This window comes from Gossypium raimondii, chromosome 4, assembly GCF_025698545.1.
Source record: "Gossypium raimondii isolate GPD5lz chromosome 4, ASM2569854v1, whole genome shotgun sequence".
Taxonomy (NCBI): Eukaryota; Viridiplantae; Streptophyta; class Magnoliopsida; order Malvales; family Malvaceae; genus Gossypium; species Gossypium raimondii.
The window spans coordinates 26,623,603-26,650,724 of record NC_068568.1 but is presented as its reverse complement, the minus strand read 5'-3'; positions in this window follow the sequence as shown (position 1 = coordinate 26,650,724).

Below are 27,122 nucleotides of genomic sequence, written 5' to 3'. Positions count from 1 at the left end.
AAAACAAAATATATCAGATTGCCAAAAGTAGGAGAAGAATGGCGGCGTGAAAAAGGGGACTGAGGGGAAGAAAAAGAAACGTGGTTTTTTTTTCTTTTTGAAATTATTATTAAATTTCTATTTTTTTGAAACTAAAAGAGATAACCAGCTAAAGGCTAAAATTTAAAGAATACCAATCTAATTCCCATAACTGAACAGATATTTAAATTAAATCCAAACTCCTCCCCTCTTTTGACAAAAGAATAGACACCGTAACATGCCCACGCCAAGGTGTTCCAATCAAGAGTCTAAACCACTAAAACAGGTACATCACTTATGAAAGAATTCAAGAAATCAAATATTAATGGAAGAATTTGACAAATCAAATATAAAAGCTTTTAGGACATTAGATATAGACTTAAAGCGTAATTCATTGTTCTCAAGACTTTAATTTTGCTTCTAAGATATAATAAGTCTAAATAAAAATAAAAACAGAACAATAACAATAGCATCATTGAGTTTTATATAGGCACATTGTGTTTTTAATAAAAAATATAACTTAGCATATAACTTATGGCACAAGTTACATTTTTCCATAACATAACAACTGTCTAGAAAAACTATATTTCTTCATTACGAGTCTTTTATAGAAAGTTATTTTGTTCAAATAAATTTGTCCATATGCAATTGAAAAATAAAAAAATATTATAAAAATCATTTGCACCACTAAAATCAAGCCCAAGTGTGTCAAGTGCTCATCGTTTGACCTTATATATGCAAATAAAGCTCAATAGGTAAGCTCGTTTATTTAGTAGGCTATGCACCCAACTCAATTACCCAACTTATAAAGAATTGTATATATAAATTCTTTATACTATATATATTTTTAACAATGTGGGATTACTAACATGGTAGACTACTAGCAATTCCCTACTAGTTTGAAATGTTAGTAATTAATTTGTCTTTTCACACAAATAAAAATCATACATACAAGATAATATCTCTTGACTTGAACCACCAATTAGTGAATGTACCTTAGAAACGTAATAAAATTACTGGCGTTCGCAAATTGAACCATAACTTCTTGTATTAAAATTGAAGATACACTACACATAATATTTATTTATAAATCTGCCCGAAGTTTTTTTTTTTTTTTCACTTTTGCTCTAATATGATCATGTGCTTATCCTTTTCTTAATAAAATTTACAAGAGAATCCATTAATACTTCTTGTCGAAGCAACACCACTTCTTATGTTTATGTAGGTAGATTTACTTTATCGTATCCATTGCTTTAGACAATACATCAATCAACGAACTCCATTAAGAGTGTTCAACTCATCCAATATACGCAATGTTCTGCATTAGTCATCATATCATTTTCTATTTAGAATGAGATTTACTAGTGCTTCATGGACAATACAACAACTTGTTTTTGCCTTTGAACTTTGTAATTAAAGGTTACTAATTAAAATTTGGGTTCCCATTGATGGTGTCTAATAAGGGTTTATTCACATTTCTTTTGTTGTACTACATACAAAATCCTTTAGTAATCCTTTAGTTAAAGGTTTTGTCAAATTGCTAGCTGATTTGACATAAGTAATGCTAATTACCCCCATTAGAGACTAATTCTTTAACATAATCATGTATCATGGTAATATTTCTAGACATTCCATTATATCTATTTGTTGAATCATCGATACACCCTATGGCACAATGGAAAAATTACTTCGAGGATTGAAACTAGGAATCCATGTGCGAGGAATGGTTTGGGTTTCTAAATTGAAAAATAAAAGCTCAAAATTATACCTTCATAGAGTATGTGTAGAACAATTTTGATGCTATGCAGTAAACTATTTCACGAACCACAACCATAATAAGAAAATTTGGCCTCCACGTAATTCACCTAGTAACCAATGATTGGAATAAAAAACCCAACTCTTAGAGAGGTTTCTTGTTTTTCGATATTCCTTTTAGTCTGCTAGAACTTTGGGATAAAAGAAAATTGAGATATTTGTGGAATTTTATTCAAAGTCTCCTATTTGAATAAATTCTTCCCCGTAGAGTTTAAAACCTATTCTACTACTTCAGAATGAATCCAAGAAAATTAAGTTAAATGTGACATGTTCCCAACAACCAATATCCATGTTTTCAACTTAAGTTCCTTAATCTATTAACTTAACCATTTTATTAAATACAATATTTAATCAACTCGTGAAGTTAATTTTGCCCATTTAAAATATGTGTAGCACATGACATGCTAATTTAAATAGATCCTCTGCATTTGTACCTCAAGCATGTACATTAACACAATAACTCTTATCGAATTAAATTACTTGTAGAAATATTTTCTATTATTAATTTAACTTGTGGGTCAAGTTAAATATATTATCTCATCAATTTTACAATATTTCAATCACCTCACCCAATGGTTGCGACCCTATAAGTTCTTGTAGGATTGGCAGTAACACTAGAACACTTTTAATGTTACAAGTAATGAGTGATATCTAGCTATGCATTATTGCTACCCAAATTACAATAAGTCATGGTTTGACATAACTTTTACCGTGACAATATTAATTTTTAGTGTATTCCTTTGTCTAGGATATTTAGATTGGACACAAGTCATGGAACAATCACACTTGAGTAGTCCCATCTACTTATTTCTTGATTTCAAGTAGACTAAGGTAAAAAAATGATTTTTATATACTATATCCACTCATATGAGCATGACCATGCATTTCTAGTCTCACTTTATCAAGGGGCGCATGATATCGCTCCCATTATGTAGGAGGGACAAATCTTATCTTGATCACTCACATTTCACTACATTGATTGTGACATACCCAAAAATAACCTTTATAGCACAACCATTTATGGAAGACGTTTGATTGTGTCAAAGCATGTGACTTTTGATGTTAATACTATGATGACCTCAAGTCTAAGGATTATATACACTATCATCGCTATAAGAATTGTTGTGACTATTAAATAATAATTCGAGAAGCATTCTCATTGTAGTTCAATCTATATATCTATCTTTAACATGTTCCTATGCATTGATTTGACATCCCTATGTCTTTAGCAACACTTTTTCATCAATCAATGCATATTAGTCATGTAACAGCCCATTTTTAGTGAAATCAAAATAGTGGTTTCAGGACCACAAATCTGAAGTGAAAGTTTTTATTTTATTATTATTTTAATGTCTATGGTATGTTAGTAAGGCCATATAAAAATTTTGTTAAGAAATTTTGACGTTTGCATGCTTAATTACATAAAAAGGACTAAAGCGTAAAAGGTGAAAAAAATGGAGTTCTATTTGTTAAAAGGGTTACATGGCTATGAAACTTAAATGTGAGGGTCTTAGATGATAATTATACCATTTTTAAAGCTATTTTACATTTATGGACACCATTTAAATGATTTTCAAGGTTAATTGTAAGGTTAAAAAAGTAATTTAATTAATAAGTTAAAGTAAATTAAGTAAAAACTATTGTATCATCTTCTTGAAAGTTTCTTCCACTAAAAATCAAGAGCAAAAATAGCCATAGCTAGGGTTTGGAGTTTCGACAACTACTATTGCTTACATATCGAGATAGACCACGTACAAATCTAAATCGAGGAAAAGCTAAAGCCTCAGATTAGTCGATATCATTTTTATGCCCTGGTCATCGAGGTAAGTTCGTATGAATAATTACCATTTTAATGTTATTTTCTATTGTATGTTAATATGTTAATTGTCATATAATTGAATGATGAATATCCAACAATGCCCTGACGGTTATCAAGTCCCTTTGAACCTTAGGAATTCGTAGGATATAAATGACATGTCATTAGGGTTTTCACGTTTTGGGTGCTGGTCTTGAATGTCCTATTGATGGCCGAGGTCCTGTATTTGTTGCGGATACTCCACGACTTGTGTAAGTAGTATTGTGTAGCTTACATTCTGACCCACAGCTCTTGTGAGCAGGCCCATTTCATAGCTCTTGTGAGTAGGCACATTTCACAGCTCGTGTGAGTAATAATGTAAAGGAAAGGTTATGGTTATCTGTTTAGCACACTTCCTGTGATCTTTTCTGAGTATTTGATGATATTCTAAATGGTTCAATGGGCATGAAAAGGAAAGGAACGATAAGTGTTCAAAATGAACTATATCATGTATTTTTGAAAATGAATGAAATGATAAGCTTCCAAATGAAAGTATGTTTATGTTCATGAAAATGAAGAATGAATCAAATGATGCATGTTCTATGGAAATGAATTACCATATGTTAAAGTCAATTGAATTATGTATGAATGCACTAACTTGTGTATTGATGATGGTACTTAGGTTTCTGCCAATCTTGTGGTTGGATTACATTATACTTATAATTGTGTTAATTAATGAAATGGTAAGTCATGTTTCATGTTTTACGAACTTACTAAGCATTATGTGCTTACGTAGTTTTCTTTCATATGTTTTATAGATAATCGGAAGCTCGATCAGTTTGGAAGCTCGTCGAAGATCTATCACACCATCCAGTGAATATATCAGTAGTTTTTGATGTTTTGGCCAAGGTTATAATGGCATGTATAAGTGGACGTGTATTTGATGTTAGTAGAATGTTGGTTGATGATTTTGGAATGTATAAGTTGTTTTGGCACTATGTGATGTTGCTTGGTTTGTGTCATCTTGGTACTTTTGATGTTTTATTAGTATGTTTTATTGTGACAATGATTTGATGCATGTTTCAATGACCAATTTGGTATGTGATGGATTAGTTTCAATATGGTCAGGATAGGGTATGTTTTGGAAAGGTATTGGACTTGATGTGCATGATTGAAATGTGGTAATGTATAAATGTTTAGGTAAGATTTGAATTAATACATTTGAGGTGTCTTGTATGACATATTGGTTGAATGAATTTGGTCTATTGAATTGGTCATTTCATGCATGTTATGGTAAGGTTTTGATGGTTTGATTATGTGCACAAAAATGCTTTTATGCACATGCTTGATTTGGTGATAGAAATGGCTTGATTTTTGTCAATTTCATATCCACCCGGCCTGAGACATGGGCATGTGACTCAGCCATGTGTGACACACAGCTAGACGAAACCACCGTGTGTCCCTTGTAGGTTTTAATGCATGCAAGTTAGGCTGTTACACGGCCTAGTACATGGCCTGGCATGCGGTCTTGTGTGGCTATTTTGAGAGTTACATGGCCTGAACACGGGCGTGTGGCTTGGTCGTTTGACCCAACTCAGAGAGTTACACGGGTAAGGACACAGGCTGAGACACGACAGTGTGTCCCTAATTCAATTGTTACATGGCCTGAGACACGGGTGTGTGTCTAAGGCACACAACCTATCCACACGGTTGTGTGACCCTTGCAGTTCAATTTTTCTTTGCAGTTCAATTTTTCTAACTTTTTCTTAAACTTTCCAAATGTTTCCAATTTAGTCCCAGATTGTTTCTAAAGTATTTTTAAGGCCTCGAAGGCTTGATTAAGGGATGATATGTATGTGAATGAATGGATTATATCATGTTTATGTCAATGTTTGAAATGTATGTTTTAATGTTTCGTTTGTATGGTAATGCTCCAAAACCCTATTTCGGCAACGGATACGGGTTAGGGGTGTTACATGTCTTGATGCCCTATTGTTGTCCAAGCTCACAATGGTATTTGACTAAACATGTTTAAGAATAACACATTATTAATAAACTTAGAAATTTATTTAAACATAGAAATATAGATTGAAAATAACAATGGCAATGTCTTTTATTAATAAACTTGGTCAAAATAAAATCATCTCATGATTGGTCTTTGGATATATCTAACAGTATCACTATATGCTTTACACATAGTGGATGCGATATTTTAGATCAAATAAATGGCTGGTATTGGTTGTGGCCACATCTTTATATCTAATAATATTCTTTTTAGCCATTCTACTTCTTTGCCTATTACAGCTAAAACTATGAATTCAAATTCCATGGTTTAGTGTGACATGCAAGTTTGTATCTTAGAAGCCCAATTGACTGCTCCTCCTCTTCCAAGTGCAAATATCCAACTGGCAGTTGAGTTTCATCTTCATCAACAAGAGCTCTTTCTATAAAATTCCTTCTAGAGATATAATTTCTTTAAAAGAAATTATCACGAACCCCTTGAAATTTACTTTTTCCTCTACCTCAACTAGTCACCCTATACAATAACATATATGTTAAAAACAAAAACATAAGTAATAGTGTATATAAATTTGTTATAAAAATGAATATGAATTTCTTGTAAATACATTTATTTTAGTATAATTTTCTCCACGACAAAGAAAAAAAGAAAAGACAATTAAGAGAATAAACTTAGAAAACAATTTCTAATACTATTTAGTTGTTAAAATTTTTTGTTGTAAAGTGCCTCCAATTATCCACATCAAAATTTCAAAAAGAGTTTGTAAATTTTAGTGTAACTCATAAAAGGAAGGAAAATTTAAAGTAATTATTAAAACTTACATATTTTATTTTAAAGTTTATGAAATTTACTAGGTTAATGTTTTCTATTTCCACAAACTACTAATTCGTTTTAATTAAAAACACTATTAATTAAATCTACCTTAAGAATATAGAAGAGGTAAAGTGAAATCTATCATTGTTATACTCGTTGTAGCACCAAAAGCACCCCAATAATTTATATGACTTTCAAAATTATACAAGTAAAAAAACGTTTCAAACTTATAAACTTAGAGTGCTTGAGAAGAGAACTATATATTTAAAATTAGAAGAAAACTAACCAATATAAATTTTATTGAAGATTCTTGAGAAGATAGAAAAGTATAGCCATGGATGTTTAAAGAAAAACTCCATTATTTATTTATAAATAGTTTGGGTTTGATGAACTTTAGACAAAGAAACTAAAATTACGGTAAAAGAAAAACAAATATATTTGCGGAAGAAACTAATTTGAGAAATCATAAAATTGAAATATAATTACTTTCAAAAATTCACATGTATTACATCTATAGAGATCGATCCCTTAAAACAATTCATTTTTATGGAAAAAGTGACTAATCCCTTCAATATAGGGACTGATCCTATTTCTGAATAAAAGTGTCGAAACCATTTTTTGATAAAAAGGTCGACGTTGGTTTGAAAACGAAACTAAAAAAACGGGAGTCGCCACCAATCCTTTTTATGAGGTGTGATAGGATCACCTCATAATTTAATCATTTTAATAAAAGTTTAAGTTTACTAAAATGATCATTTTTGGTCTACAAAATCCAGAAAACGGGTTCGAGAGTCGGTTACGCACGAGGAAGGATTAGCACCCTCGATACGCCCAAAATTGGTACCGGTTGATTACTTATGCCTTAATGTCGAAAGTTAAAATTTTGAAAAAATTTTAAAATACGATCCCTTTTTTATTAATGTTAATAAAACTTGAATAAATCAAAAAGAGAGTTAAAAGACCCACTCGTCCCAAGGTAACTAAATACTACATCCCGTAAGTTAGGACACGATATTTAGGACCTTTGAGAATAAGCTCGCCTTTAATTTTTATTAAATTTTGTATTTTAAAAATTTAAAAGGATATTTTGCTATTTAGGTTTAACGAGAAAATTGAAACCCCGTAAGTTAGGGTACGATTTCTCGAGTTTCTAAATCGCGAAACATTGCCTTATTTTGAGGTTTTTCTTTTTGAATTATTACGAGTACAATATTTGAATGAGGTGCATTTGTTTTATTCACTGTAAAAGAGGAAGATTATTTAGGGGTACATACAAATCGAACGCAACTTCTGAAGCGATGAAATGAAACGGAACGATAATTGAACATAAAATAACAATTTATGAATGGAACGCCACGTTTACGAGTGGCAATAATACGAAAACAAAAAACAAGTTATACCGTACCATAATAAACAAATAAATGAAAAAAAATGATTCAACAAATAAACGAATAAACGAATAAACCAACCACACCACATGCATCATTTTAAAACCAAAGTAAACGAACGAGATAATATAGAAAACAATTTCACATAAATAATAGTCTAAAACAAGTAATTTATGAGATAAATTCGAAATGAATGATGAAATATTTTAAATAAACAATAAATAAAACTTAAAAGGAATAATACTAAAATAATTTAAAATAATAAAAAACATAAAACAATTCTTCTTTCCTTATTACTAAAAATAATATATATAAAAATTTTAAAACACAATATATGTGTGGTAGCTTAAAACAAATAATGTAAATGAATAAAAAATTAAGCGAATAGCAGGTAAAACATGTATAACAGATAACATACATAAACCAATAAATAAATGATAATAATAGAAGGGCCCCTTTTTTAAAATGAATTAATTTAAAAAAAAGAAATAATAAAGTAATTGGAACAAGGATGAAATTGAAATAGAGCCTAAAATTTGGGGTCTAAATTGCAAATAAATAAAATAGGGTTACAGGGGACTGAAATAAGACGCTCTCAAAGCGCGGGGGACCATCTGGGAAATATTCCCCAGTCCTAAAATGCAGCGTCTAAACGAAGGGTCTGCACATGGTCTATGGACCAATTTGAAATGCCAACAAAATTTGCAACCCAAATTAAAGAAAACTAAAAAGGATCAGATTGCGCTATGCTTCCAAAGCGGAGGAGCTGAACATGCAATTAGCCCTTCCAAGCAAAACAGGCGGATTGTAGCCATGTAGCGGGTCGAGTCGCGGGTCAGAGTTCTAAAACGACGCCGTTTTGGCCTCTGAAACCCCAAGACCAAAACGGCACCGTTTAGTGTTCTTATTTAAGCCAAATTTTTTTTCTAAAACTTTATTTTTTTAGAGCAAAAGAAAAAAAACTTCAAAAACCTCCCCATCTCTCTCAACACTCTCCTATCTGCCCATAGCCACCGCCGACGAACGGCCGCGCCGCAGCCGTGGCCAGTGGCCAGCGACGAACTAATGGGCTTTTCGGCCCCGTTTTTAAAAAAGACTCAAAGGCTAAGCCTTCTTGACCCAAAGGGTTGAAGGAAGAGGATACCCTACGCCCTCCTTGGCCTGATTTCGGCGACGGAAAGGGACCTCCGGCGATAGTCGCGAAATGCACCAGGTGAGCCCTTCCCTTTTCTTTTTATTTTATTTCTTATAAAAAGGATATAAAAAATAAAAATAAAAAATAAAATGGACAAAAACATGAATCTAAAAAAATCACCTTTTAAACTTGTTTTCTGCTTTTATTTCTCAATGTTCGTAAAAAAAGGAAGAAGACCGAACAACCAAGTGCCTATTCGTTTTTATAGACTATTACACTGTTTGCTTTTCTATTTTTGTTTGCTTCCTTGTTGTTTTTTTTTTAATTTGGCCCTTGCTGTTGCATGTTGTTTACTGCTTTGTAGGTGTCAGAGGCTGACAACCAGTGATAGGTGAGCGGCGGCGGTGGTGTGCGGCTCTAGAGGCTGATCATGTGGCTAGGGTTTTTTGCTGAATTTTTTTTTAGTTTGTAGGCTTGTTATTTGGGCTTAGGGTTTTTACTATTGGGCTATTCTGATTGGATCTATTTTTGGGTTTGTAATTAGAATGGATTTGGTTTATTTTTTGTGTTTGGTTTTGATTTGGGCCCCGGGCAAAAATTGGCTTGTACAAAAAGGATCTGTGAATTTTTTAGAATAGATAAAAATCAGTCTTTTTTCTTAATATAATTATTAGTGCATCTTTGAGAAAAAGTGATTGATCTCTTAAATGGACCTGTACTTAATATAAAAAGAATGTGATTTTTAGTAAAAGGATTGATGTCTAAAATAAATGAATGGATCCCTTTGGTGTAATATAATTGTTAGTTTATTTTACAACAAAATGGATCAAATCTTTTCTTAAATGATGTTTAGTGTATCTTTAACGAAAATAAGTAATGCCTTTAATGATGTTTAGTATATTTTAATGAAAATAAGTAACACTTTAATATAGGTAGCAATCCCTTTGTATAACACGTTAATCAATTATGTGATTTTATTAAAAATTAAATTAAATCTTTTTCCATAACACGTTCATCAATTATGTGGTTTTATTGAAAAACAAAATTAATTCATGGAAAAGAATAGTTTGTTTTGTTGTTATACATTTCGTTAAGAATTTGTAATAACAAATCGTGTTGTTGTGATTTATAAAATAAATAAATTATGTATAGATATTTTAAAGTCATTTTAAAATTATAATATTTAAAAAAATTATTTTTGAAATTTAGGGCGTAATTTAGAATAGAAAAACGTGTTTGATATTACCATTGAATAATACAAAACGAATAAAAAGCTTTATATTAGGAAAGTCGATGCGTAAAAAATCATAAACATTTGAAGGACGAATATTGTAAGAAATAAATACAAAAGCTAGTGGGATATGAGGATTCATTTTGAAAGGCATGAACTCTGTACGTTTAATATTTGGCTCCACATGTAACATATTGATGTTGCAGGAGTGAAAAAGAAGAAAGGATGGATGGAGGTGTAAATGATGGGTGAAGAGAGCAAAGTGAGAGTTGCTGTGTAACATCCCGATTTTGGGCCTATTCGGAACAGTGGTTTCGGGACCACAAATCCAATGAGTAAAAATTTATTTTTCTTATATTTTTATGGTCTACGATTTCACAGAATGATTTTGTGAAAATTTCGTTTAAAAATTTCAACGTTTGGGCACTCAATTTAGTCAAAAGAACTAAATTGTAAAAAGTGCAAAAGTTAAGTTCTACATGTTAGAGGTGTCCAATTGTTATGAAACTTTAAATTGGAGGTCCGTATATGGTAATTACACCATTGGTTAAGTTACGAAATTTTTAAGTTAGGGACAATTTGGTAATTTAGTAATAAAAAGAATTAAAAAGGGAAAAAGATGGCAAAATGTGCTCATCTTCTCCATGGTGAATGAAAATAGCAAGGGGGAAGCCATAGTTAGGGTTTTCAAGCTTCCAAGCTCAATAGTAAGTGATTCCAAGCCCCGTTTATAATGTTCTTTACGTTTTTAGAGTCCCGGTAACTTGATTTAGCTTATTCCAGCAATAATTTAACCTAGGGTTTATATTTGGAAAAATACCCATAAGTGAAATGTGTTTATTTTGATGTTTTATGGTAGAATATGAAGCTTGAAATTATGTTAAACAACTTTTGCTAGTCGATTTTAAGTGAAAACGAGTATATTGACATAATCGGTAAAAATACCTAATGTTCATAAGTACATGCTAGAGTGAGAAATTGATGTTGTTATAGAAGGGAAAAATGTTCATCATGTCATAAAACATAAGAATAAGAGATGAAATTTCATTTTCGAGCTTTGGAGCAAAAGTATAATTATGTAAAAGTTTAGGGGCAAATTTGTAATTTTTCCAAAGTTCGAGTCAAGGATTGTTTTGATGAATGTGAATATTAAATAAGCTAAATTTTCTATTATAGATCAAGAAGAACGAAATTTGAAGTTAGACCGGGGAAGAAAAAGATAGAGGACTAAGTTGCTAGATTTGGTCAAATTTTGTACCGAGGTAAGTTTACAGTAAATAAATACAAGATTTCAATAATTATTATTAATGCTGCTATTTTCCAGCAATTATGTATTTATTTCATGAAATTATTTAATGTTGACTCAAGCATGAGATGATAGAGAATCAGTGTTAAAAAGTCCCTTTGAAACATAAGGAATGTATTAGATACAAATGTCATGACATTTGGGTAAAGAGATCCCATGTAAGACCATGTCTAGGGCATGACATTGGTATCATTAAGATTATGAGAGGTCCCATGTAAGACCATGTCTAGGACGTAGCGTTGACACCGAGATGAGAGGTCCCCCGTAAGACCATGTCTGGGACATGGCACGGGCACCAATATGAGAACTCCCATGTAAGACCATATCTGGGATATGACATTGGCAGTATAGAAAACATCCTATGTAAGACCATGTCTTGGACATGGCTTTGGCATGTTATTATCAGATATGAGACCCAAGTATCCTTATTATTCCAATGTGGCTCAATGGGCTAGAAAACAGATTATGTTCTATAGAAGTTCAAGTAAAAGTATAATTAGCAACTTCAGGTGAGTTATAAGAGTTAAGAATATGTTATGATATCAGTGAGAACCAATATTTCAGCAAGAGAAGAGTAGGTTGTAATCTTAAGCTATCTAAATAGGTAAGTAAATAAACAAGTAAATGAGAGTAAGTAAAGAGGAAACTTAATAACATGATACTTGCATATCATTATTTGTGTTAAATGTTGTTATTTATTTACTTGTAAACTTACTAAGCTTTATGATTACTTCTTTTATTTCTTTTTCTTTCATATAGTATTTATCAAGCATAGTCGAGATCTTGAAGACGTCGGAGAGCGTTCACACTATCAACCACCACAACTCGGTATTTTAAGACGATAAATGTTTCGAGCTATGGCATGTATAGGGACTTAGTCATTTCGATTGTATATTCTTAAACTATGACCGAAAGATGATATGTAAATATTTGATGATGAATAGTTATTAAAATTGCTAAGTATGAAGGTGTTTGTTGTTATAAATGTCTAGGTGATAAATTATGCATAGAAATCATGAAAAAGTAAAAATTGGCAGTGAATCAGTTTTAAGACAGCAGTAGTGACGTGAATTTGAAAAATCACCAAGGATAGTAGAAAATGAATTAGAGGGTGGATGAGATATAGAATTAAAAATTACTAAGTCTATTTTCATAGAAAAATAATAGTGTAGTCAAAGGAATTATGTATTCTCAGATATTTGCATTTTAGTTAGACAAGGTCAAAAGTGGTTTCCGGAATGCTCTATTCTAAATTTTAAAAATCATTAAAAATTTTAAAAAAATATTTATGAATTTTAATTTATATTTCTAGATTCTTTATTGAGTCTATTTTCTTTAGAAACAAGTGAGGACACCATATGAAGTCTGTACAATGAGCTAATTAAATTTTAGTGACGAAAGGTCAGGATGGCCGGTCAGTGAAATAGGGGAGACTTTAACTAATAAAATACACTAATTGACTAAACCAAAAATTCTGAAAACTTTATGGTAAAAGGATATATGAGTTTAGTTTTAGGTAAAATTTACGGATATAAATTTCAAGTTTCTTAGCTCGAGTTATAATTAATTTAGTGTCTGCTGTGCAGGTGGACAATTTTATTGTGAATAGTGAAATAAATTGTTTTTATTTGTTTAAGTAATCGAAAAATTTTTAATGTTCCCGGTTGGGACCCGAACCATTTTCGTTGCATGCTTTTGGGTCTCGAGAGTTATTTTAGGGATATATTGATTGAATGTGAGTGAATTAATTTTAAAAACAACTTTTTTATGCTCCGAACTAGTAAGTTAAATCAGGTAACGCCTTGTGCTCGACTCCGGAAACAGTCTAGAGTAGGGGGTGTTACATGCTGAGAGGGAATGGGGATGAGAGATGAGGAACTGCCAGACTGCGACCCTGCCCCTGGTTGTGCGCTGCCCACTTCAGACAATTCAATGCCCCCTCACTCAAAGATGAAAATGCTTAACTCAATGTAGAGCTAAAGCTATACCCATAACCAATAAAAGGGATTACTTTGAGGATTAGGGTTTCATAAGACGGTGTTTTTTCTAAGTTGCAATAAAAGCTATAGTAGGGATTGTAAATGTTGGAATTTGAAATCTAATATTATCGAATGTAACTTTTAACAGGGGATTGCATTATGAGTTTGGTGCCTGTAAAATTTGTATGTAATCCATTACTTGTTTATAACTTGTAGGATTTAGAATTTTTCTTTTGGTTTATTCTTAGTAAATTTATGATTCCATTATACAATGTATTAGACATTTTTATGGCTGCAATGCATTAGATATAAACTTCATATATATATATATAAATATAAAGATACCTTAATCTTCATGTCACCAAAAAGTTAACATTAACATGTCAATAAATTTTTTCTAAATTCAAATTTCGACAATATTACCAATAATATTTTACAAAGGTGTACATTTACTGAAAAAGTAATTAAAAAAGGATTATTATGATAAGTTTTGTGACCCTTGTAGGAAAAAATTACTTCTAATTTTTTTCCAACATCAAGTACAAGTTATAATGGTAATTCAACCCTTATGGAAATTGTACCAACTCAAATTGCAAACCAAGTAATGTGAGAAAAGAATCACATTCAATACCAATTAATATAGATTGAAAATAATAATGGATAAGTATTTCTTTTATATGATATTAAGGGAAGGTATGGGCTAACATGGTTCAAACTTGTGCTAAACGGATATTTGCCAATAACTTTAATCATCACTCCATATGAGTCAAGACGTGAATTTTGTAGTTAAATGAAGAAAATTAATGTTTTCTGTATTTGAAAATTGAAACAATAACTATTTCTTGTCATATAAAAAACTTGTATATAAAAAAATATTGTTATTTTAAAGATTTAATGAATGATATTTCAAAATTTAATACTTTCTCCTTAATTGGATTTAAATTTTTTCTAGCTTACATTAGTATTTGACCTCACTACAACAAATTAGGCTTTTAGTGGTGTTTTTTAGTGGCATTTGGATTGAAAACGCCACAAATATATAACATTAGTGGTGCTAACTAAAAAATGCCGCAATAAGTCGTTCTATTGGTGTTTGTGGAAATAGCGCTGCAAATAGTACATATTTAGCAACATTTTTCCCATAAACGCTGCGAATTTTTTTTTAATTTTTGTTGAAATGGCACAATTTTTATTCTTCGATACCCAACAATGGCTGATATCATCTCCCACGATTCCCTTTTCTTTCTCAGTCTTCTTTGCCTGACTAAAATCCTTCTTCTTCTATTTTATACCTCGATATCCTCTCAGTTCTGCTCTACAGATATATTACCTTCCCCATCCATATTATTTGATTTTTCGTAACCCTAAACATCCACTGTGACCCCTTTCCTCAGAGGCTGTAACTGAGCAATCAACGCTTAGCCACTTTACCCAACTCCAATGTACTTGCCAGCCTCCCGTGAGTCTTAGGAAAATTTATCTCCTATTAAATTTTAATTTGGGTAGTTCATATGTGCTTTATTCATTAGTTGACCTGGAATTTGAATTTTGGATTTAGATTAAGAATTTACATGCTTTCTTAACTCTGGATTGTTGCTGATGTCAATTTTATATAGTTGGTTAGCAAGTATGTGAGGTTTCTCACTTTTTTTGTTTGGGTTTGTTAAAATTTGCTTTTTATTAACATTTTATCATGTACATCGTGTTAAATTTTAGAAATTGTTTGGGTTGTTGCTATGCCTATTTATGCATGGTTTCTGTTTTTCTTTTTTTAGAAGAACACAATATATGATTGGTAAGTAGAGTGTCTGCTGAAGTATAAACTAGTAATAGAAATCACCTTGGGGTAATCTAACTTACTGAAATCTGAAGTTCAACAAAAGCATGTCATGACATGATAATAAACAAATTTCTTATACATATTTTTTTTCTTGATTAATTTATGTGTTCTTGTTACTATAAAATTACACTATTCACTTGCACTAAAAAGGCATGACTTGTTACTTTTCAGTAACTCCTTTGTGATCAATAATCATGTTGGGTTTTTCAGTTATCTAAGACATGTTTTGGACAAAAAAGTGTTGAAGTTTAGAACCATAATGTACTATTAAAGGCTGGCCCTTTAATTACCTCTGTTGTATTCTATATCTAATGAATAGATATGGTCAGAATTTCATCATTCATTTGTAATATTATGATGTATATATTATATACACTATATATATGGTTATTGAGAAAAAATTCATCAGGATAAAAGAAGATAGTTTTGAAAAATATAAATATTTCTATATGAGATTACTAATAGCACGTACGCCCTTGTATAGGAATTCTTGTCTAAATGTGGTAAACAAACAAAAAATCAAACAAACAAATAAAAAATGTTGGTTGATAGGTAATATGTTTTCATTTCAATGCATGTATATGTAGTAAGGATATGAATTAGGTAACTATCATCTAAAATCTGATGTCCTCTGTTTGTGCATTATTACACATAGTATAGACATTATGGGTCCTATTGAGGAGATTGCATGCTTTGTTTCATCATATCTAAACTAACAAATCCATTTTCTGCAGTTTATAATGCTCGAACTGCAACGTGTTTTCGACAATGTTATGTTTATTTATCGTAACTGCAAATGTAATAAATGTTATCTTTGTTTGTGTTCCCATTCCTAACCACAATATTTAAAGAGAATCCTTTTGAATTGAAAGACAGTAAGAGAATCTCTTTTTAACTTTCAAGTGTGGCTGAAAACCTTGAAATGGTGAGAATAACGAAAGTCTGAGAAAGTCACATAGATCGACATGTATTTGTTTCCTTGAAATGCAGAACCTTTCTTTCCTTGGATGCCTTCTATTTTGTATGTATTTGTTTCATAGAATTATATACTTTTGATCATCTTCTTGATGGTAAAAGCTTAGATACTGAGCAATAATTTGTGCCACCACTTTCCCTATCACCATAACTGCTTCAAATTTGAAGGGGGAAAAAAAAGCTGGTTTAGGATTTGCTTGCATAACAAAATTTCTAAAGTCCTTTTTGCTCATTTTTTCTCATTTGTTTCACAACAGCTAAAAGGTATCTAATACAAAGTCTTTTTAGAATGCTTTGCCATTTTCATGAAATTGAAGATGAGTGACAACATTTACATTGAGCTAGCTATTGTCATCTGTGGGCTACTATTTTGTACTTGTAAATTATAAAAAGGGATATTGCTTGGCTCATCTCTGTATAGATGATCCTTTTTTTTGTCCATGAATTTAATTCTTTCCCTTACTAATGATCTAACCTTGTATAATGTTTTTGCAGTCAACTGCATCAGAAAGTAGCCTTCTCGATCATTTGATAAACATTTGGGAATTCATTCCTGGACCAGTCCCAAGAACTTGCAGCCTTTACTTCCTTGTGGACTTTAAGTTCCAGTTACCACTCTATCGGCAGGTAATGTCCCGATAGGCCATAGGGCATTTATAGGTCATTACCAATACTTGATTTTCCCTCTTGTGGTATGCGTGTAACAATCACTCTACTATTTATTTTTTTGACTTATTATTTCTTTTCTCCTTTGATGAAATGTTGCTAGTCTCTTGAGTAGTTTTGTTAGATTCTTGTTTAGGAAATTTGTTAGCATTTGAGGAAGCTTTACAAATTTTTGTTTTCTATTTGCAAGCTGGTTTAGGTAAATATTTGCTAGCACTTGGTGTGTGTATTTACTGTACTGGGTTTATGAATGCTAATTTGTTTTCTTACAGGGTTTTTGGTTTGGGGAAACATTAAATTTTGGGTTTGGAGATACGTAGTTATCAGCATTAATTGGCAGATAACATTATCCCAATGCAGGTTGTAAGTGTTCCCCTCTCCACCCACGAAACATAATCTTCTTTGCTAAGGTGCATTATCCTTTTTAATACCTGGTAGAGACTAGATTAATGGTTTATTTTCATTCCTGTTTTCTTTAGTCTTCGACCATTATCACATAAGGAGCTTGAAGCATAATGCTTGGTGATATGAATGCATTAGAGTTCATCTTTTGATCGTTCGTGTCCATAGCTTTAACCTCTAGGAATTCATTATGCACTTCTAATTGTTGCATAAATGGAAGGCAGAAATTTTATTAGGAAATTTTATTATGTACAGTAATCTTGTTGAGAGAAATGTGGAGTATTATGGACTTTCTACGGACATTGTTGAGTTGGATTACTATGGCAAACGGAAGGTTGTCTTATTTTTATATGATTGGGCTGATGTGAATACTGCTCGCGAAGTTAAAAAGATCAATTTGGCTTTACAATGGTGAACTTCTCTCAATTAATTCACACTGGACAACAATTGATAGACGAGACGTATGTATTTTCTTCTCAAGTTAAACAAGTTTTTTACTCGAAAGATCCAACTAATGAGGGTTGGTACGTTGTACTCCGTAACACCCCTAGAGACTTGTTTGACATGGGCAATAGAAATAGAGATGACATTGACGAAAGATTAGAAACTGCCTTTTTCCAGAACAAAACTTAAATGAAACTATCTCTAGTACTAGTACACAATTTCAATGGGTTCGCCAGGATGTGGATGAAGATATTTACGAATCATGATGTAGTAACATTTTACGATTTTTTAATTATATGTAATATTATAATTTAAATCTTGATCATGTTAAATATTTCAACTATTTTATATGTACTATTATTGTTGTAATTAGTTACTAATATTTCAATTATTTTATGTGTATTGCGAGATAATATTCCTAGAAGAAGATTGCAAGATCTAAGTATTATTCAAAATCCTCCAAATTTGAAAGAAACAAATAGTGATCAACATACTACTATTGGATCTTCGAATGTTCCAAATACAATTGACAAACCTGTAGAAATTCAAAGTAATGTTAACTTTAATTGACATGCATGTTGACTTTTATTATTTATTTTTGTTTCAAATTCTTATATTATCATATACCATTTTATAGTTGAAAATGGTAGGAGACGCAAAACTTGAGGACGTACGCTACTAAAGGATTTATACGATCTAAATTTTGTAGAGCGTGTAAAAGTATCTAGAAACAGTCATGGTTAGCCTATTGGATCAGAGGCTTGACTTTTAGCAGGATTCTTGTGAATTATAGCACGAAATGTCAATCTGTTGCCGATCAACTATGAGTCATGGCATCATATGCCCGATAGTAACAAAAATCAAGCTCTCAATAATATTAAGCTAATAACGTGAATGTAATTTATAATACTTTGGTTTAATTTTAATTTATATTTACTTTCTAAACTTGTGTTATTTGCAAAAGAGATTTGCTTCAGAGGTCTCAGATAATTATGTGAAGAAAGCATTAGCAAATAAATGAAGAGACCATAAAAATACTTTAAGGAAGGAATATTTTAAGAAAAATTTAAGACTCAAAGAGAAATTGCAAAATGTCCCGACGAGAATGTTGAGGTACGAATGGGAAGATGCAGTTAAATTTTGGAATTCAAAGAAATGAGAGGCATTACGTACTTCCAAACTCTTATAATTATTTTGGTTTATAGTATTTACTATATACGTAATAATAATTTCATAATGTAGGATCGTGAGCGAGTTGGAACTATAATTAGGTAAAAAAATTCATGCACACAGTTGGATTGAAAATTTTTGCTTGTGTAGCTAATGACGAGGTATTTTAAATTTATTAATTGTGTCAAATATTAATTACTTTCTCCTAAATAATGTTTTTCCTACTATATTGTAGGAACTGTTGTCTAGTCAAAAAGTTGGGCATCTTCAGCTTTTTGACATTACACATAGAAAGAATGATACAACTCCTATGACTACTGAAGTTGTATAAATTATGGTATATTTACATAATAAAATTTGAGTTATTTTAAATATTTATCATGTTTAATTATAATGGTTTAATTAGTCATTTGTAATGCAAATAATGCCAAGTTATGTTTCATTTGTTTGATTATATATTTCATTTCTAACTCATTGATTGATTTATAAGGGCAAACTAAAGGATAAATGGGTGGAGTATGAAGCAATGGGTTCAAGTGATAGTTCTGTTAATCTGGATTATATTGATAATCGAATTATTATTGAAGTTTTGGGTCTTGAAAGGTATGGTCGGGTTCGATTTCAAGGATCTTTTGTTTCAAGGATCTTTTGTTTCAAGGATCTTTTGTTAGTCCAACCCAATATTTTTGATCCAGTTTGCAGCAATACATGCCTTCAGCGAATCAGGCTCAAGCTAAAGTTCAGAGGTTAAGAGACCAGATGACTCAGATGTAAGCAAGCATAGTTGAGCAAATTGCTGAACTTAAAGTGAAGGAAATATCAAGAGAAGCAGCAACTCAAAGAAAATATGACGAACTCCAGCTACAACTTAAAGCAGAGGCAGCAGTAAGGGTAGCAGAGGCAACAAGAAAATATGACGAACTTCAGCTACAACTTTAAAATATGATGAAGATGTTTCAGCAGAATTAATTGTAGAATTCACCATCTTAGAATTTTGTTTTCTTATTGTGAGAATATCTTAAAATATAACTTTTGAATATATTTTGTTATTTCATTTATTAATTTAGATCATATACATATTTCTTTCGTGATAGTATCATTTAGATTTGAAATTTTTGGTTGGATTTGAAGTTACAGGAAAATATGTTGAAAATTTGGGTTTTATATGAAATAAAATGGGTTAGTAAAATCTGTTAATGTTAGTGGCGTTTTCTCACAAATGTCGCTATAGAACATGATCTTTAACGACGCTTTTACTAAAAACGCCGCTATAGAACATAATCTTTAGCGAATCTTTTACTACAAATGCCGCTAAAGAACATGATCTTTTGCATCGTTTGTTAAAAAAAGCCACTAAAGATCATGTTCTTCCTACAAGTGCCGTTAAAGATCATATTCTACAACAGCATTTGTAGGAAAAGCGTTGCTAAATATCATGTTCTACAGCGGCGTTTGTATGAAAAGCGCCGCTAAAAATCATGTTCTATAGTGGCGTTTTCCCACATAAATGCCGTAAATTTTAGAGAAGTTTTTTGCGACGCTTACCGAAGCACCACAAACTATTTTAGTGACACTTCTAAGTGCCGCTATAGGGCCAAAAAAATGCTGCTAAAAACTTATTTTGCCTTTAATTTCATTATATTGATTTCTCAATTTTGTGACAATATTAAGAATTGATGACATGACACTTCGAAGTTGTAATGTGATTGCTTGAATTTTTTTTAAAATATATGAAATATTTAAAAAATATAAATATAAAATTTTAGAAAAAATCATATCAGTGTTATCACAATACATTGTGTTATTTTTCTCATACCAGGATTGGCCTAAAGATCTTTTAAAAACTTTCAAACATAGACAACTTCTTTTGTTGCTTCAAAAACTACCACATATTCGACCTTCATAGCGGAGTAAATGATACGAGTCTACTTCACACTTCTCTAAAGTATAATCTTACTACCTAGGATAAAGACACATCTCGATGTTGATTTACTCGGATCTCTACATGTTTGGAAGTTCAAATTACTATATCCAATGGGTGTTAGATCCTTGCAAGAATATACAAGTATATAATCACTTGTTTTTTATATATACTTAAGTATATGCTTAACAACTTGTCAATGTCTTGACAAGATATTAGGATGTACGCAAAGCGGAACATACATAAGGGTTCCAAACTTTTCTCGTATGCTCTCTTTTTTCTTTCATTTTAGGAAAGTCATTTAAAGAAAGATGAAAACCTAATGTAAAAGGTTGTACACCTTTCTTCACATCAAACATTGCAAAACACTCTTTTCAATGATGAAATTTGAGTTAAAGCTATCATTTTATCATTTCAACCTTTGTAGATTCAGATTCCTAAAACATAATTAGTTTCACCTAAGTGTTTTATGCTAAACTGTTGGGTTAAGCACAATATAACTGATGATAATGTCTCTACATAATTCCCAATGAGTAGAATATCATCATCATATAGAACAGGAAAGAAAACCTTTCCATCCTTTATACGCTTAAAAATAAGGTCATTAATGTTTTGTGCAAATCCAAAAGTTTTGATCATTGGATCAAATCTTAGAATCCATGAGTGGAATGCTTGCTTAAGTGCATAAGTGAATCTTAGTGACTTGCAAATTTTTATGATCTTTTTGTTTAGTTGTGTATCTACTGGATTACACTATGCAGATGGTTTCATCAAGATATACATTTAAGAATGTCATCTTGACATCCAATTGCCAATCTCATAATCAATAGCAATAATAATAGATACGATAAATAGAAAGCCTTGAGCATTGTTATAGGCGAGAAGGTTTTGTTAAGGCAAAATGAGCTAAGAGTTGTTAAGTGGCATTTGGCAGTGCTAACAGTAGACTACGACTTAGCTGGTTAAAAACTTGCCTTATTTGGTTTGACAATTTAATGAAGAAAATCTTTCGTCTTGTTTATGTGTTGTTTTATTGAATATACTTTGGTCCATCTATGAAAACCAATCCTTGGAATTTGGAGATTAGATTGAATTCGAGTGAATCAAATCAAACCTTGACGCATGAAGGATCGATGAAGTCTATATAGCTATTTTGGAAATTAGATCTTTGATTGATTACACTTTGATATTGAGATTGTAATAGCTATTTTCAAGGAGCTATTTTGTATTCACTTAGATTCTATGTTAGCAAGCTGAAATCTATATTTGCTTGAGGCTTGTCTAAGGTATGTAAGGGGGAGTTTATTAAGTGGAGGAACTATTTTTTGTCAGAGAGTGCAAGCTATTTTAGTAAACATTATTGAGTGTTTATCGCCCAAGTTATCAAGGGGAAGATTTGGAGGTGAGTGTTTTAGTCCTTAGGTATAAAGGTGAGATCTCTATACTTAATGTAACACCCCATACCCTACATGATCTCTAGATCTAGGCTATAGGGTGCTGTGCTTCATAATTGAAATTTAACTAACACATTCTTTAATGTATATTCCGCCATTCCTACTTAATGGAGTTATTATTAAAATATAATTATATAATTGACCACGCCACATGGATTTATTTCTATTATGTAACCTTAATCTAAGATACAAAACATTTTACAAGGTAGTTTAAACATATTGAATATTTACTTAGTTTTGAAATAGTATTCTTATCAAAGCTAATTACAAATAAGATTCTGACCATGAAACTCTGCCTTTGGGTTGTCCCACTGTAAGCATGTTACTACAAGAAGAAAAATTGGCTGAGCATGGTAGATTCTAGCCTGGTCCCTCATCGAACTTTTGAATTTCCCCTATTACTTGCAATACATAATAATAATTATGTAAGTTCTAATAAACTTAGTGAGTTTCCATACCTTGTATCAGTAGAATGCTAACAAGCTGAAGCTTCATGATTTAGAATTTAAGTTTGACTATCTGTACTAGGATGGTTCACCAATCTCATTGGCGGTATTTACATAAGACAAATTAACTCACTTGTAATTGGCACATTATCTTCAAATATACAATTTCTTAATTGCTTGCACATACTAGAGAACAATTCAACTTTCTCAACTGCCTTTGCTCTATTACGGACAACTTAAAAATAAAAGATTTTGTATTCGGCTATCAAAGCGTTGCACATAAAAGCTCCCATTGATGAAACTTCACATATGTAATATCAAAATGTAGTTAAAGATTTGATCTCTTAGCGGCTTATCCCTACGATTTCTATCTTCACTATTTGCCTTTGCGAACCTGTATGCATCTATTTCCTTAAGAGGAAATCCTTGCAAATTCTTACTTAAGAACTTGTGAAAGAGAACCTATGGATAATTTCCATAGCACACTTTGCATATATAATTACAAATAATCAAATAAGCCAGATCTCAACGAATAGTCCCTGTTGCGGATTACTATTAGCGGTTTGTCCTAACTAAATCAAATTCATACTATAGTCCTCATGGATTCCTATTTCAGACCCAAGCCTGCAGACTCATGCTTTATGAAACATACTGACAAATTTAGAAGGACAACCCCATTACAGTTTAATAAAGAAAATTAACTCAACCTAATCAAGCAGAGAAATCTTGTGGACCGTTGTATCCTACCTTAGTCTCGCGATAACAAATAATTTATTCATAATGATTCACTTTTAGAAAATATAACATGCAAGTAGATTCTCAAGAGTGAATCCCCTATTGAGAAATTGTACACGTAATATAGTCCCGACGAACTGTCATATCTTGCATATACGAACTTCCATAAACATATAACTTATTCTTGGTGGACTTACCAAGAAGATCTCATATTTGCGGAGACATAGATGCGAACACATGTAACGCTCGATTTGTGCTAGTGTACACAGTCGTTATGAAGTAATAAGTAAGTAAAAGAATTATCGTCTTCGTAGGGATTGTGTATGTTAATCAATTAATTGTAAAATTAGAGTTAACAATCTGCTGATAAAAACACAATATTTTGAGTGATGATGATTAAGCTAAGTTAAATTATCTAAATGCAAGATGATCCCTAATGCAATTTAATCTAAATGCCAAGTATGAAATGAGATGTATGAAATGAATTTACCAGCAAAGACACAAAATTCATCAATCAATGACATGAATAGGCTAGGATAATTACATCTTTCAACTTAGTTCATTTTCCTCATGTTTAATAGTGTTCGGAAAATATTCCATGGCAACTCAATCTTTCATGATTTTTGAAACCAAATTAAGTCCTCTCAGAATCTTTTACTTAGTAAAACATGCATTTTACTGATCATATTAAACTAAGGGTTTCTTAAAATTCATGTGAAGTAATAGGGACAGGTCAAGTTTGAAACAATTTAATCACATAAACCTAAAAACTATGCAAGATAATATAGCTCGTTAAAGTTATTATAAACCTTCAATTTAGTCCTGTCAAGATCTAAATTAAGCATGCACATTTCAATTATTGCATCCACTGGCTGTGTCTGGTCAGATCGCTTAACTAATTCTAATGCATGAAATCACGTATGAATGAAATACATACTCGAGTTGAATTGAAAACTTGATGGACTGAGGCACAAACACTATAAACAAGATTTAAACAAATTTCATTGAATCAATTTAATCATCCTAGTTAAACAAATTTAAGCTACCATTGTTGATGACAAGATAACAAAACACATTGCAAACATGATTAAATTCAAAATAACAAAGTAAATGAAGAATAAACTCTAATTGAAGATGTTCTCCTCTGATCCTTATGTTGCTATTTTGGTAATGGCTCATCAAGGTGACCGGCCAAGAGATGATCTTCTCAAGGTTTTTTCAACTAAGGGAAATGAGATGCTATGCTTGGGAATGAGGAGAGGAAATGAGAGAATAGTTTAATGAGGGATGTAGGGATGATTAAAGAATGAAGGGATGATGGATGATAGATGACGGATGAGGGATATTTATACTTGAAGTATATGGTAGAGTATACTAAAAATAGGGATAAGAATCCCTCTATTTTCTCCATTGCTTGGCTGATCACATATAGTGGATGTTGGTTGCTTGATTTGTTCATAGAATCATGCTAAATTTGGGCATGGGTTGGATGGTTTCAAGGGCAATCTTTGTGTGCTGATTTCCAATGATTCTTCAAATGTAGGGACCTTAAAATAATTGTCCCAAAAGATATTTTTGGGTAGGCAACATGGTTGTGCTGAATTTGGGCTTGACTCCCTCTTGTTGGATGGTTCATGACTCAATAAGCTTGTCAGACTTGTCCATCATATATAATATTTTTTACTGGGTCAAAGTAACACCTTGATGACCCATTTAACATGGTTTTGTCGTCCAACATATGAAATAAATAGCTCATGTTCATGCAACTTTATAATAAGCTGTACATTATATCATCTCCATGGTTCTCTGCATAATAAAATATAACATATTAATAATTAACATGAAATAATTTAAATTATGCACAAAATTAAAAAAATAAAGCTTATATTTGAATTTTTTATAGATTCATTCCCATCATCGAAATGTAAACAAAATGTACTTAATTAATTAACAAATACTCGGAATTCGTATTATTATTAAGTAAAAAGGGGGTAAAAATGACTAGAAAAACCCTATATAATTTAAAGTTAACACACCCCAAACTTAATTCATTGCTCGTCTCGAGTAATGTTTCATATAATGCACAATTGTTGCTAAGGAAAATTTTTGCAATAAATTTAAGCAACATCAATCTTTGCACACAATCATGCATAAAAAAACCGTGCTCACAATCTCTTTTTACTGATAAGTCGCTCATATACAAACATTATTTCAAAATTTTATTCTAAGTGTGGAAAAATGCTAACATAAGTCATAGAGTGCATACTTTTCAAGATCATACATGACATTCACCATTCGATCAAATTTTCCTTATCAATCAAATAAATTAATCACAATGTCTAATTTAATGGTCCTCATATGTTGAACTTAGCAATTCCTCTCCACTAATGTAGTCGACATAATCATTTAAATCAATAGGTTTTTTATAAGGTTGTAATGGGGCTAGGCTTGAGGTAGGGATAAAGAGAAGTGAATTTTTAAGTTCAGTAATCTTAACCCTATTTTTGCCATGGACCAATTTGAGGTACATCCTTCCAGCTAATGAGTTTTACCCCCCAAAACTCAATTTTGAAGCATATGCCCATTAATCTTTCTCAATACTTTGAGTATTTATTTTTTCTCTTTTTGCTTGACATTTGAATAGAGCTTTTTTTTAAACATACAAAGAACATGTACATATTTTCGAATTTTCCCTTGATCTTTACTCACCAAGACAAATATAGTTAAGATAGGTGCAAAAATAAGATAAAAATTAAAAAGATTGTAGCATGGCTTATAATATAGGTTAATAGCAATAAAGTAGGCTAAGACTCAAATTAAGTTTTCAACGGTCAAAATTTGTATGGTAGGCTTGAAACGTTTAAACGATCCAAAGAAAATACGCCTAAATCATGTTTAGATTCTTATGCCTCTTAGGATTTTCCCTCAAGAAAGTTACTAAGTAAATTCTAAGAACTTAAACCTTCATGGATGTATGTTTCTAAGGGAGTTTGATTTTTATGGAATATGGCTATATAAGATCTAAGAACATAGAAGCATCCCGTAACTCAAGATAACATAAAAAAACTTAGATAAAATAAGAAATCATGCTCACATTTAAACTAAATTATGAACAAAAATCTTCTCTGAACATAATTTTAGTTTAGCATACTTATATGAAAAGATTGAAACATACTTGAAAATTTTAAAAATTTATGCAAATATTGCCTTACCCCTTTTAAAAAGAAGAAATGTCTTCATTACAAAAACAAAGTAATGAATGAAAACTGAACACCAGGTAGGGTTGTAAGAAATAGAGGTGAGTTATGAATACTACTTAAGTACCAAGTCTTTCTCAACAATCCATCTTAGACATGTTCATTCCTATTCCCACATCACTTCTATTTTTTCTAATGAAGAAGGATTGAGCTTATTTTATTTATGCTTGCAATATCTTATTTATTATACAAAAGCAAAATACTAACTAAGTAATAAAAAAAGGCCTAAAAATAAATACTAAGGACAAGAAATTCCTCAATTTTATTTGCGTCATCCTCCGCGTCTTTTTCCTTTTCCCTTCTTTGTCGCAC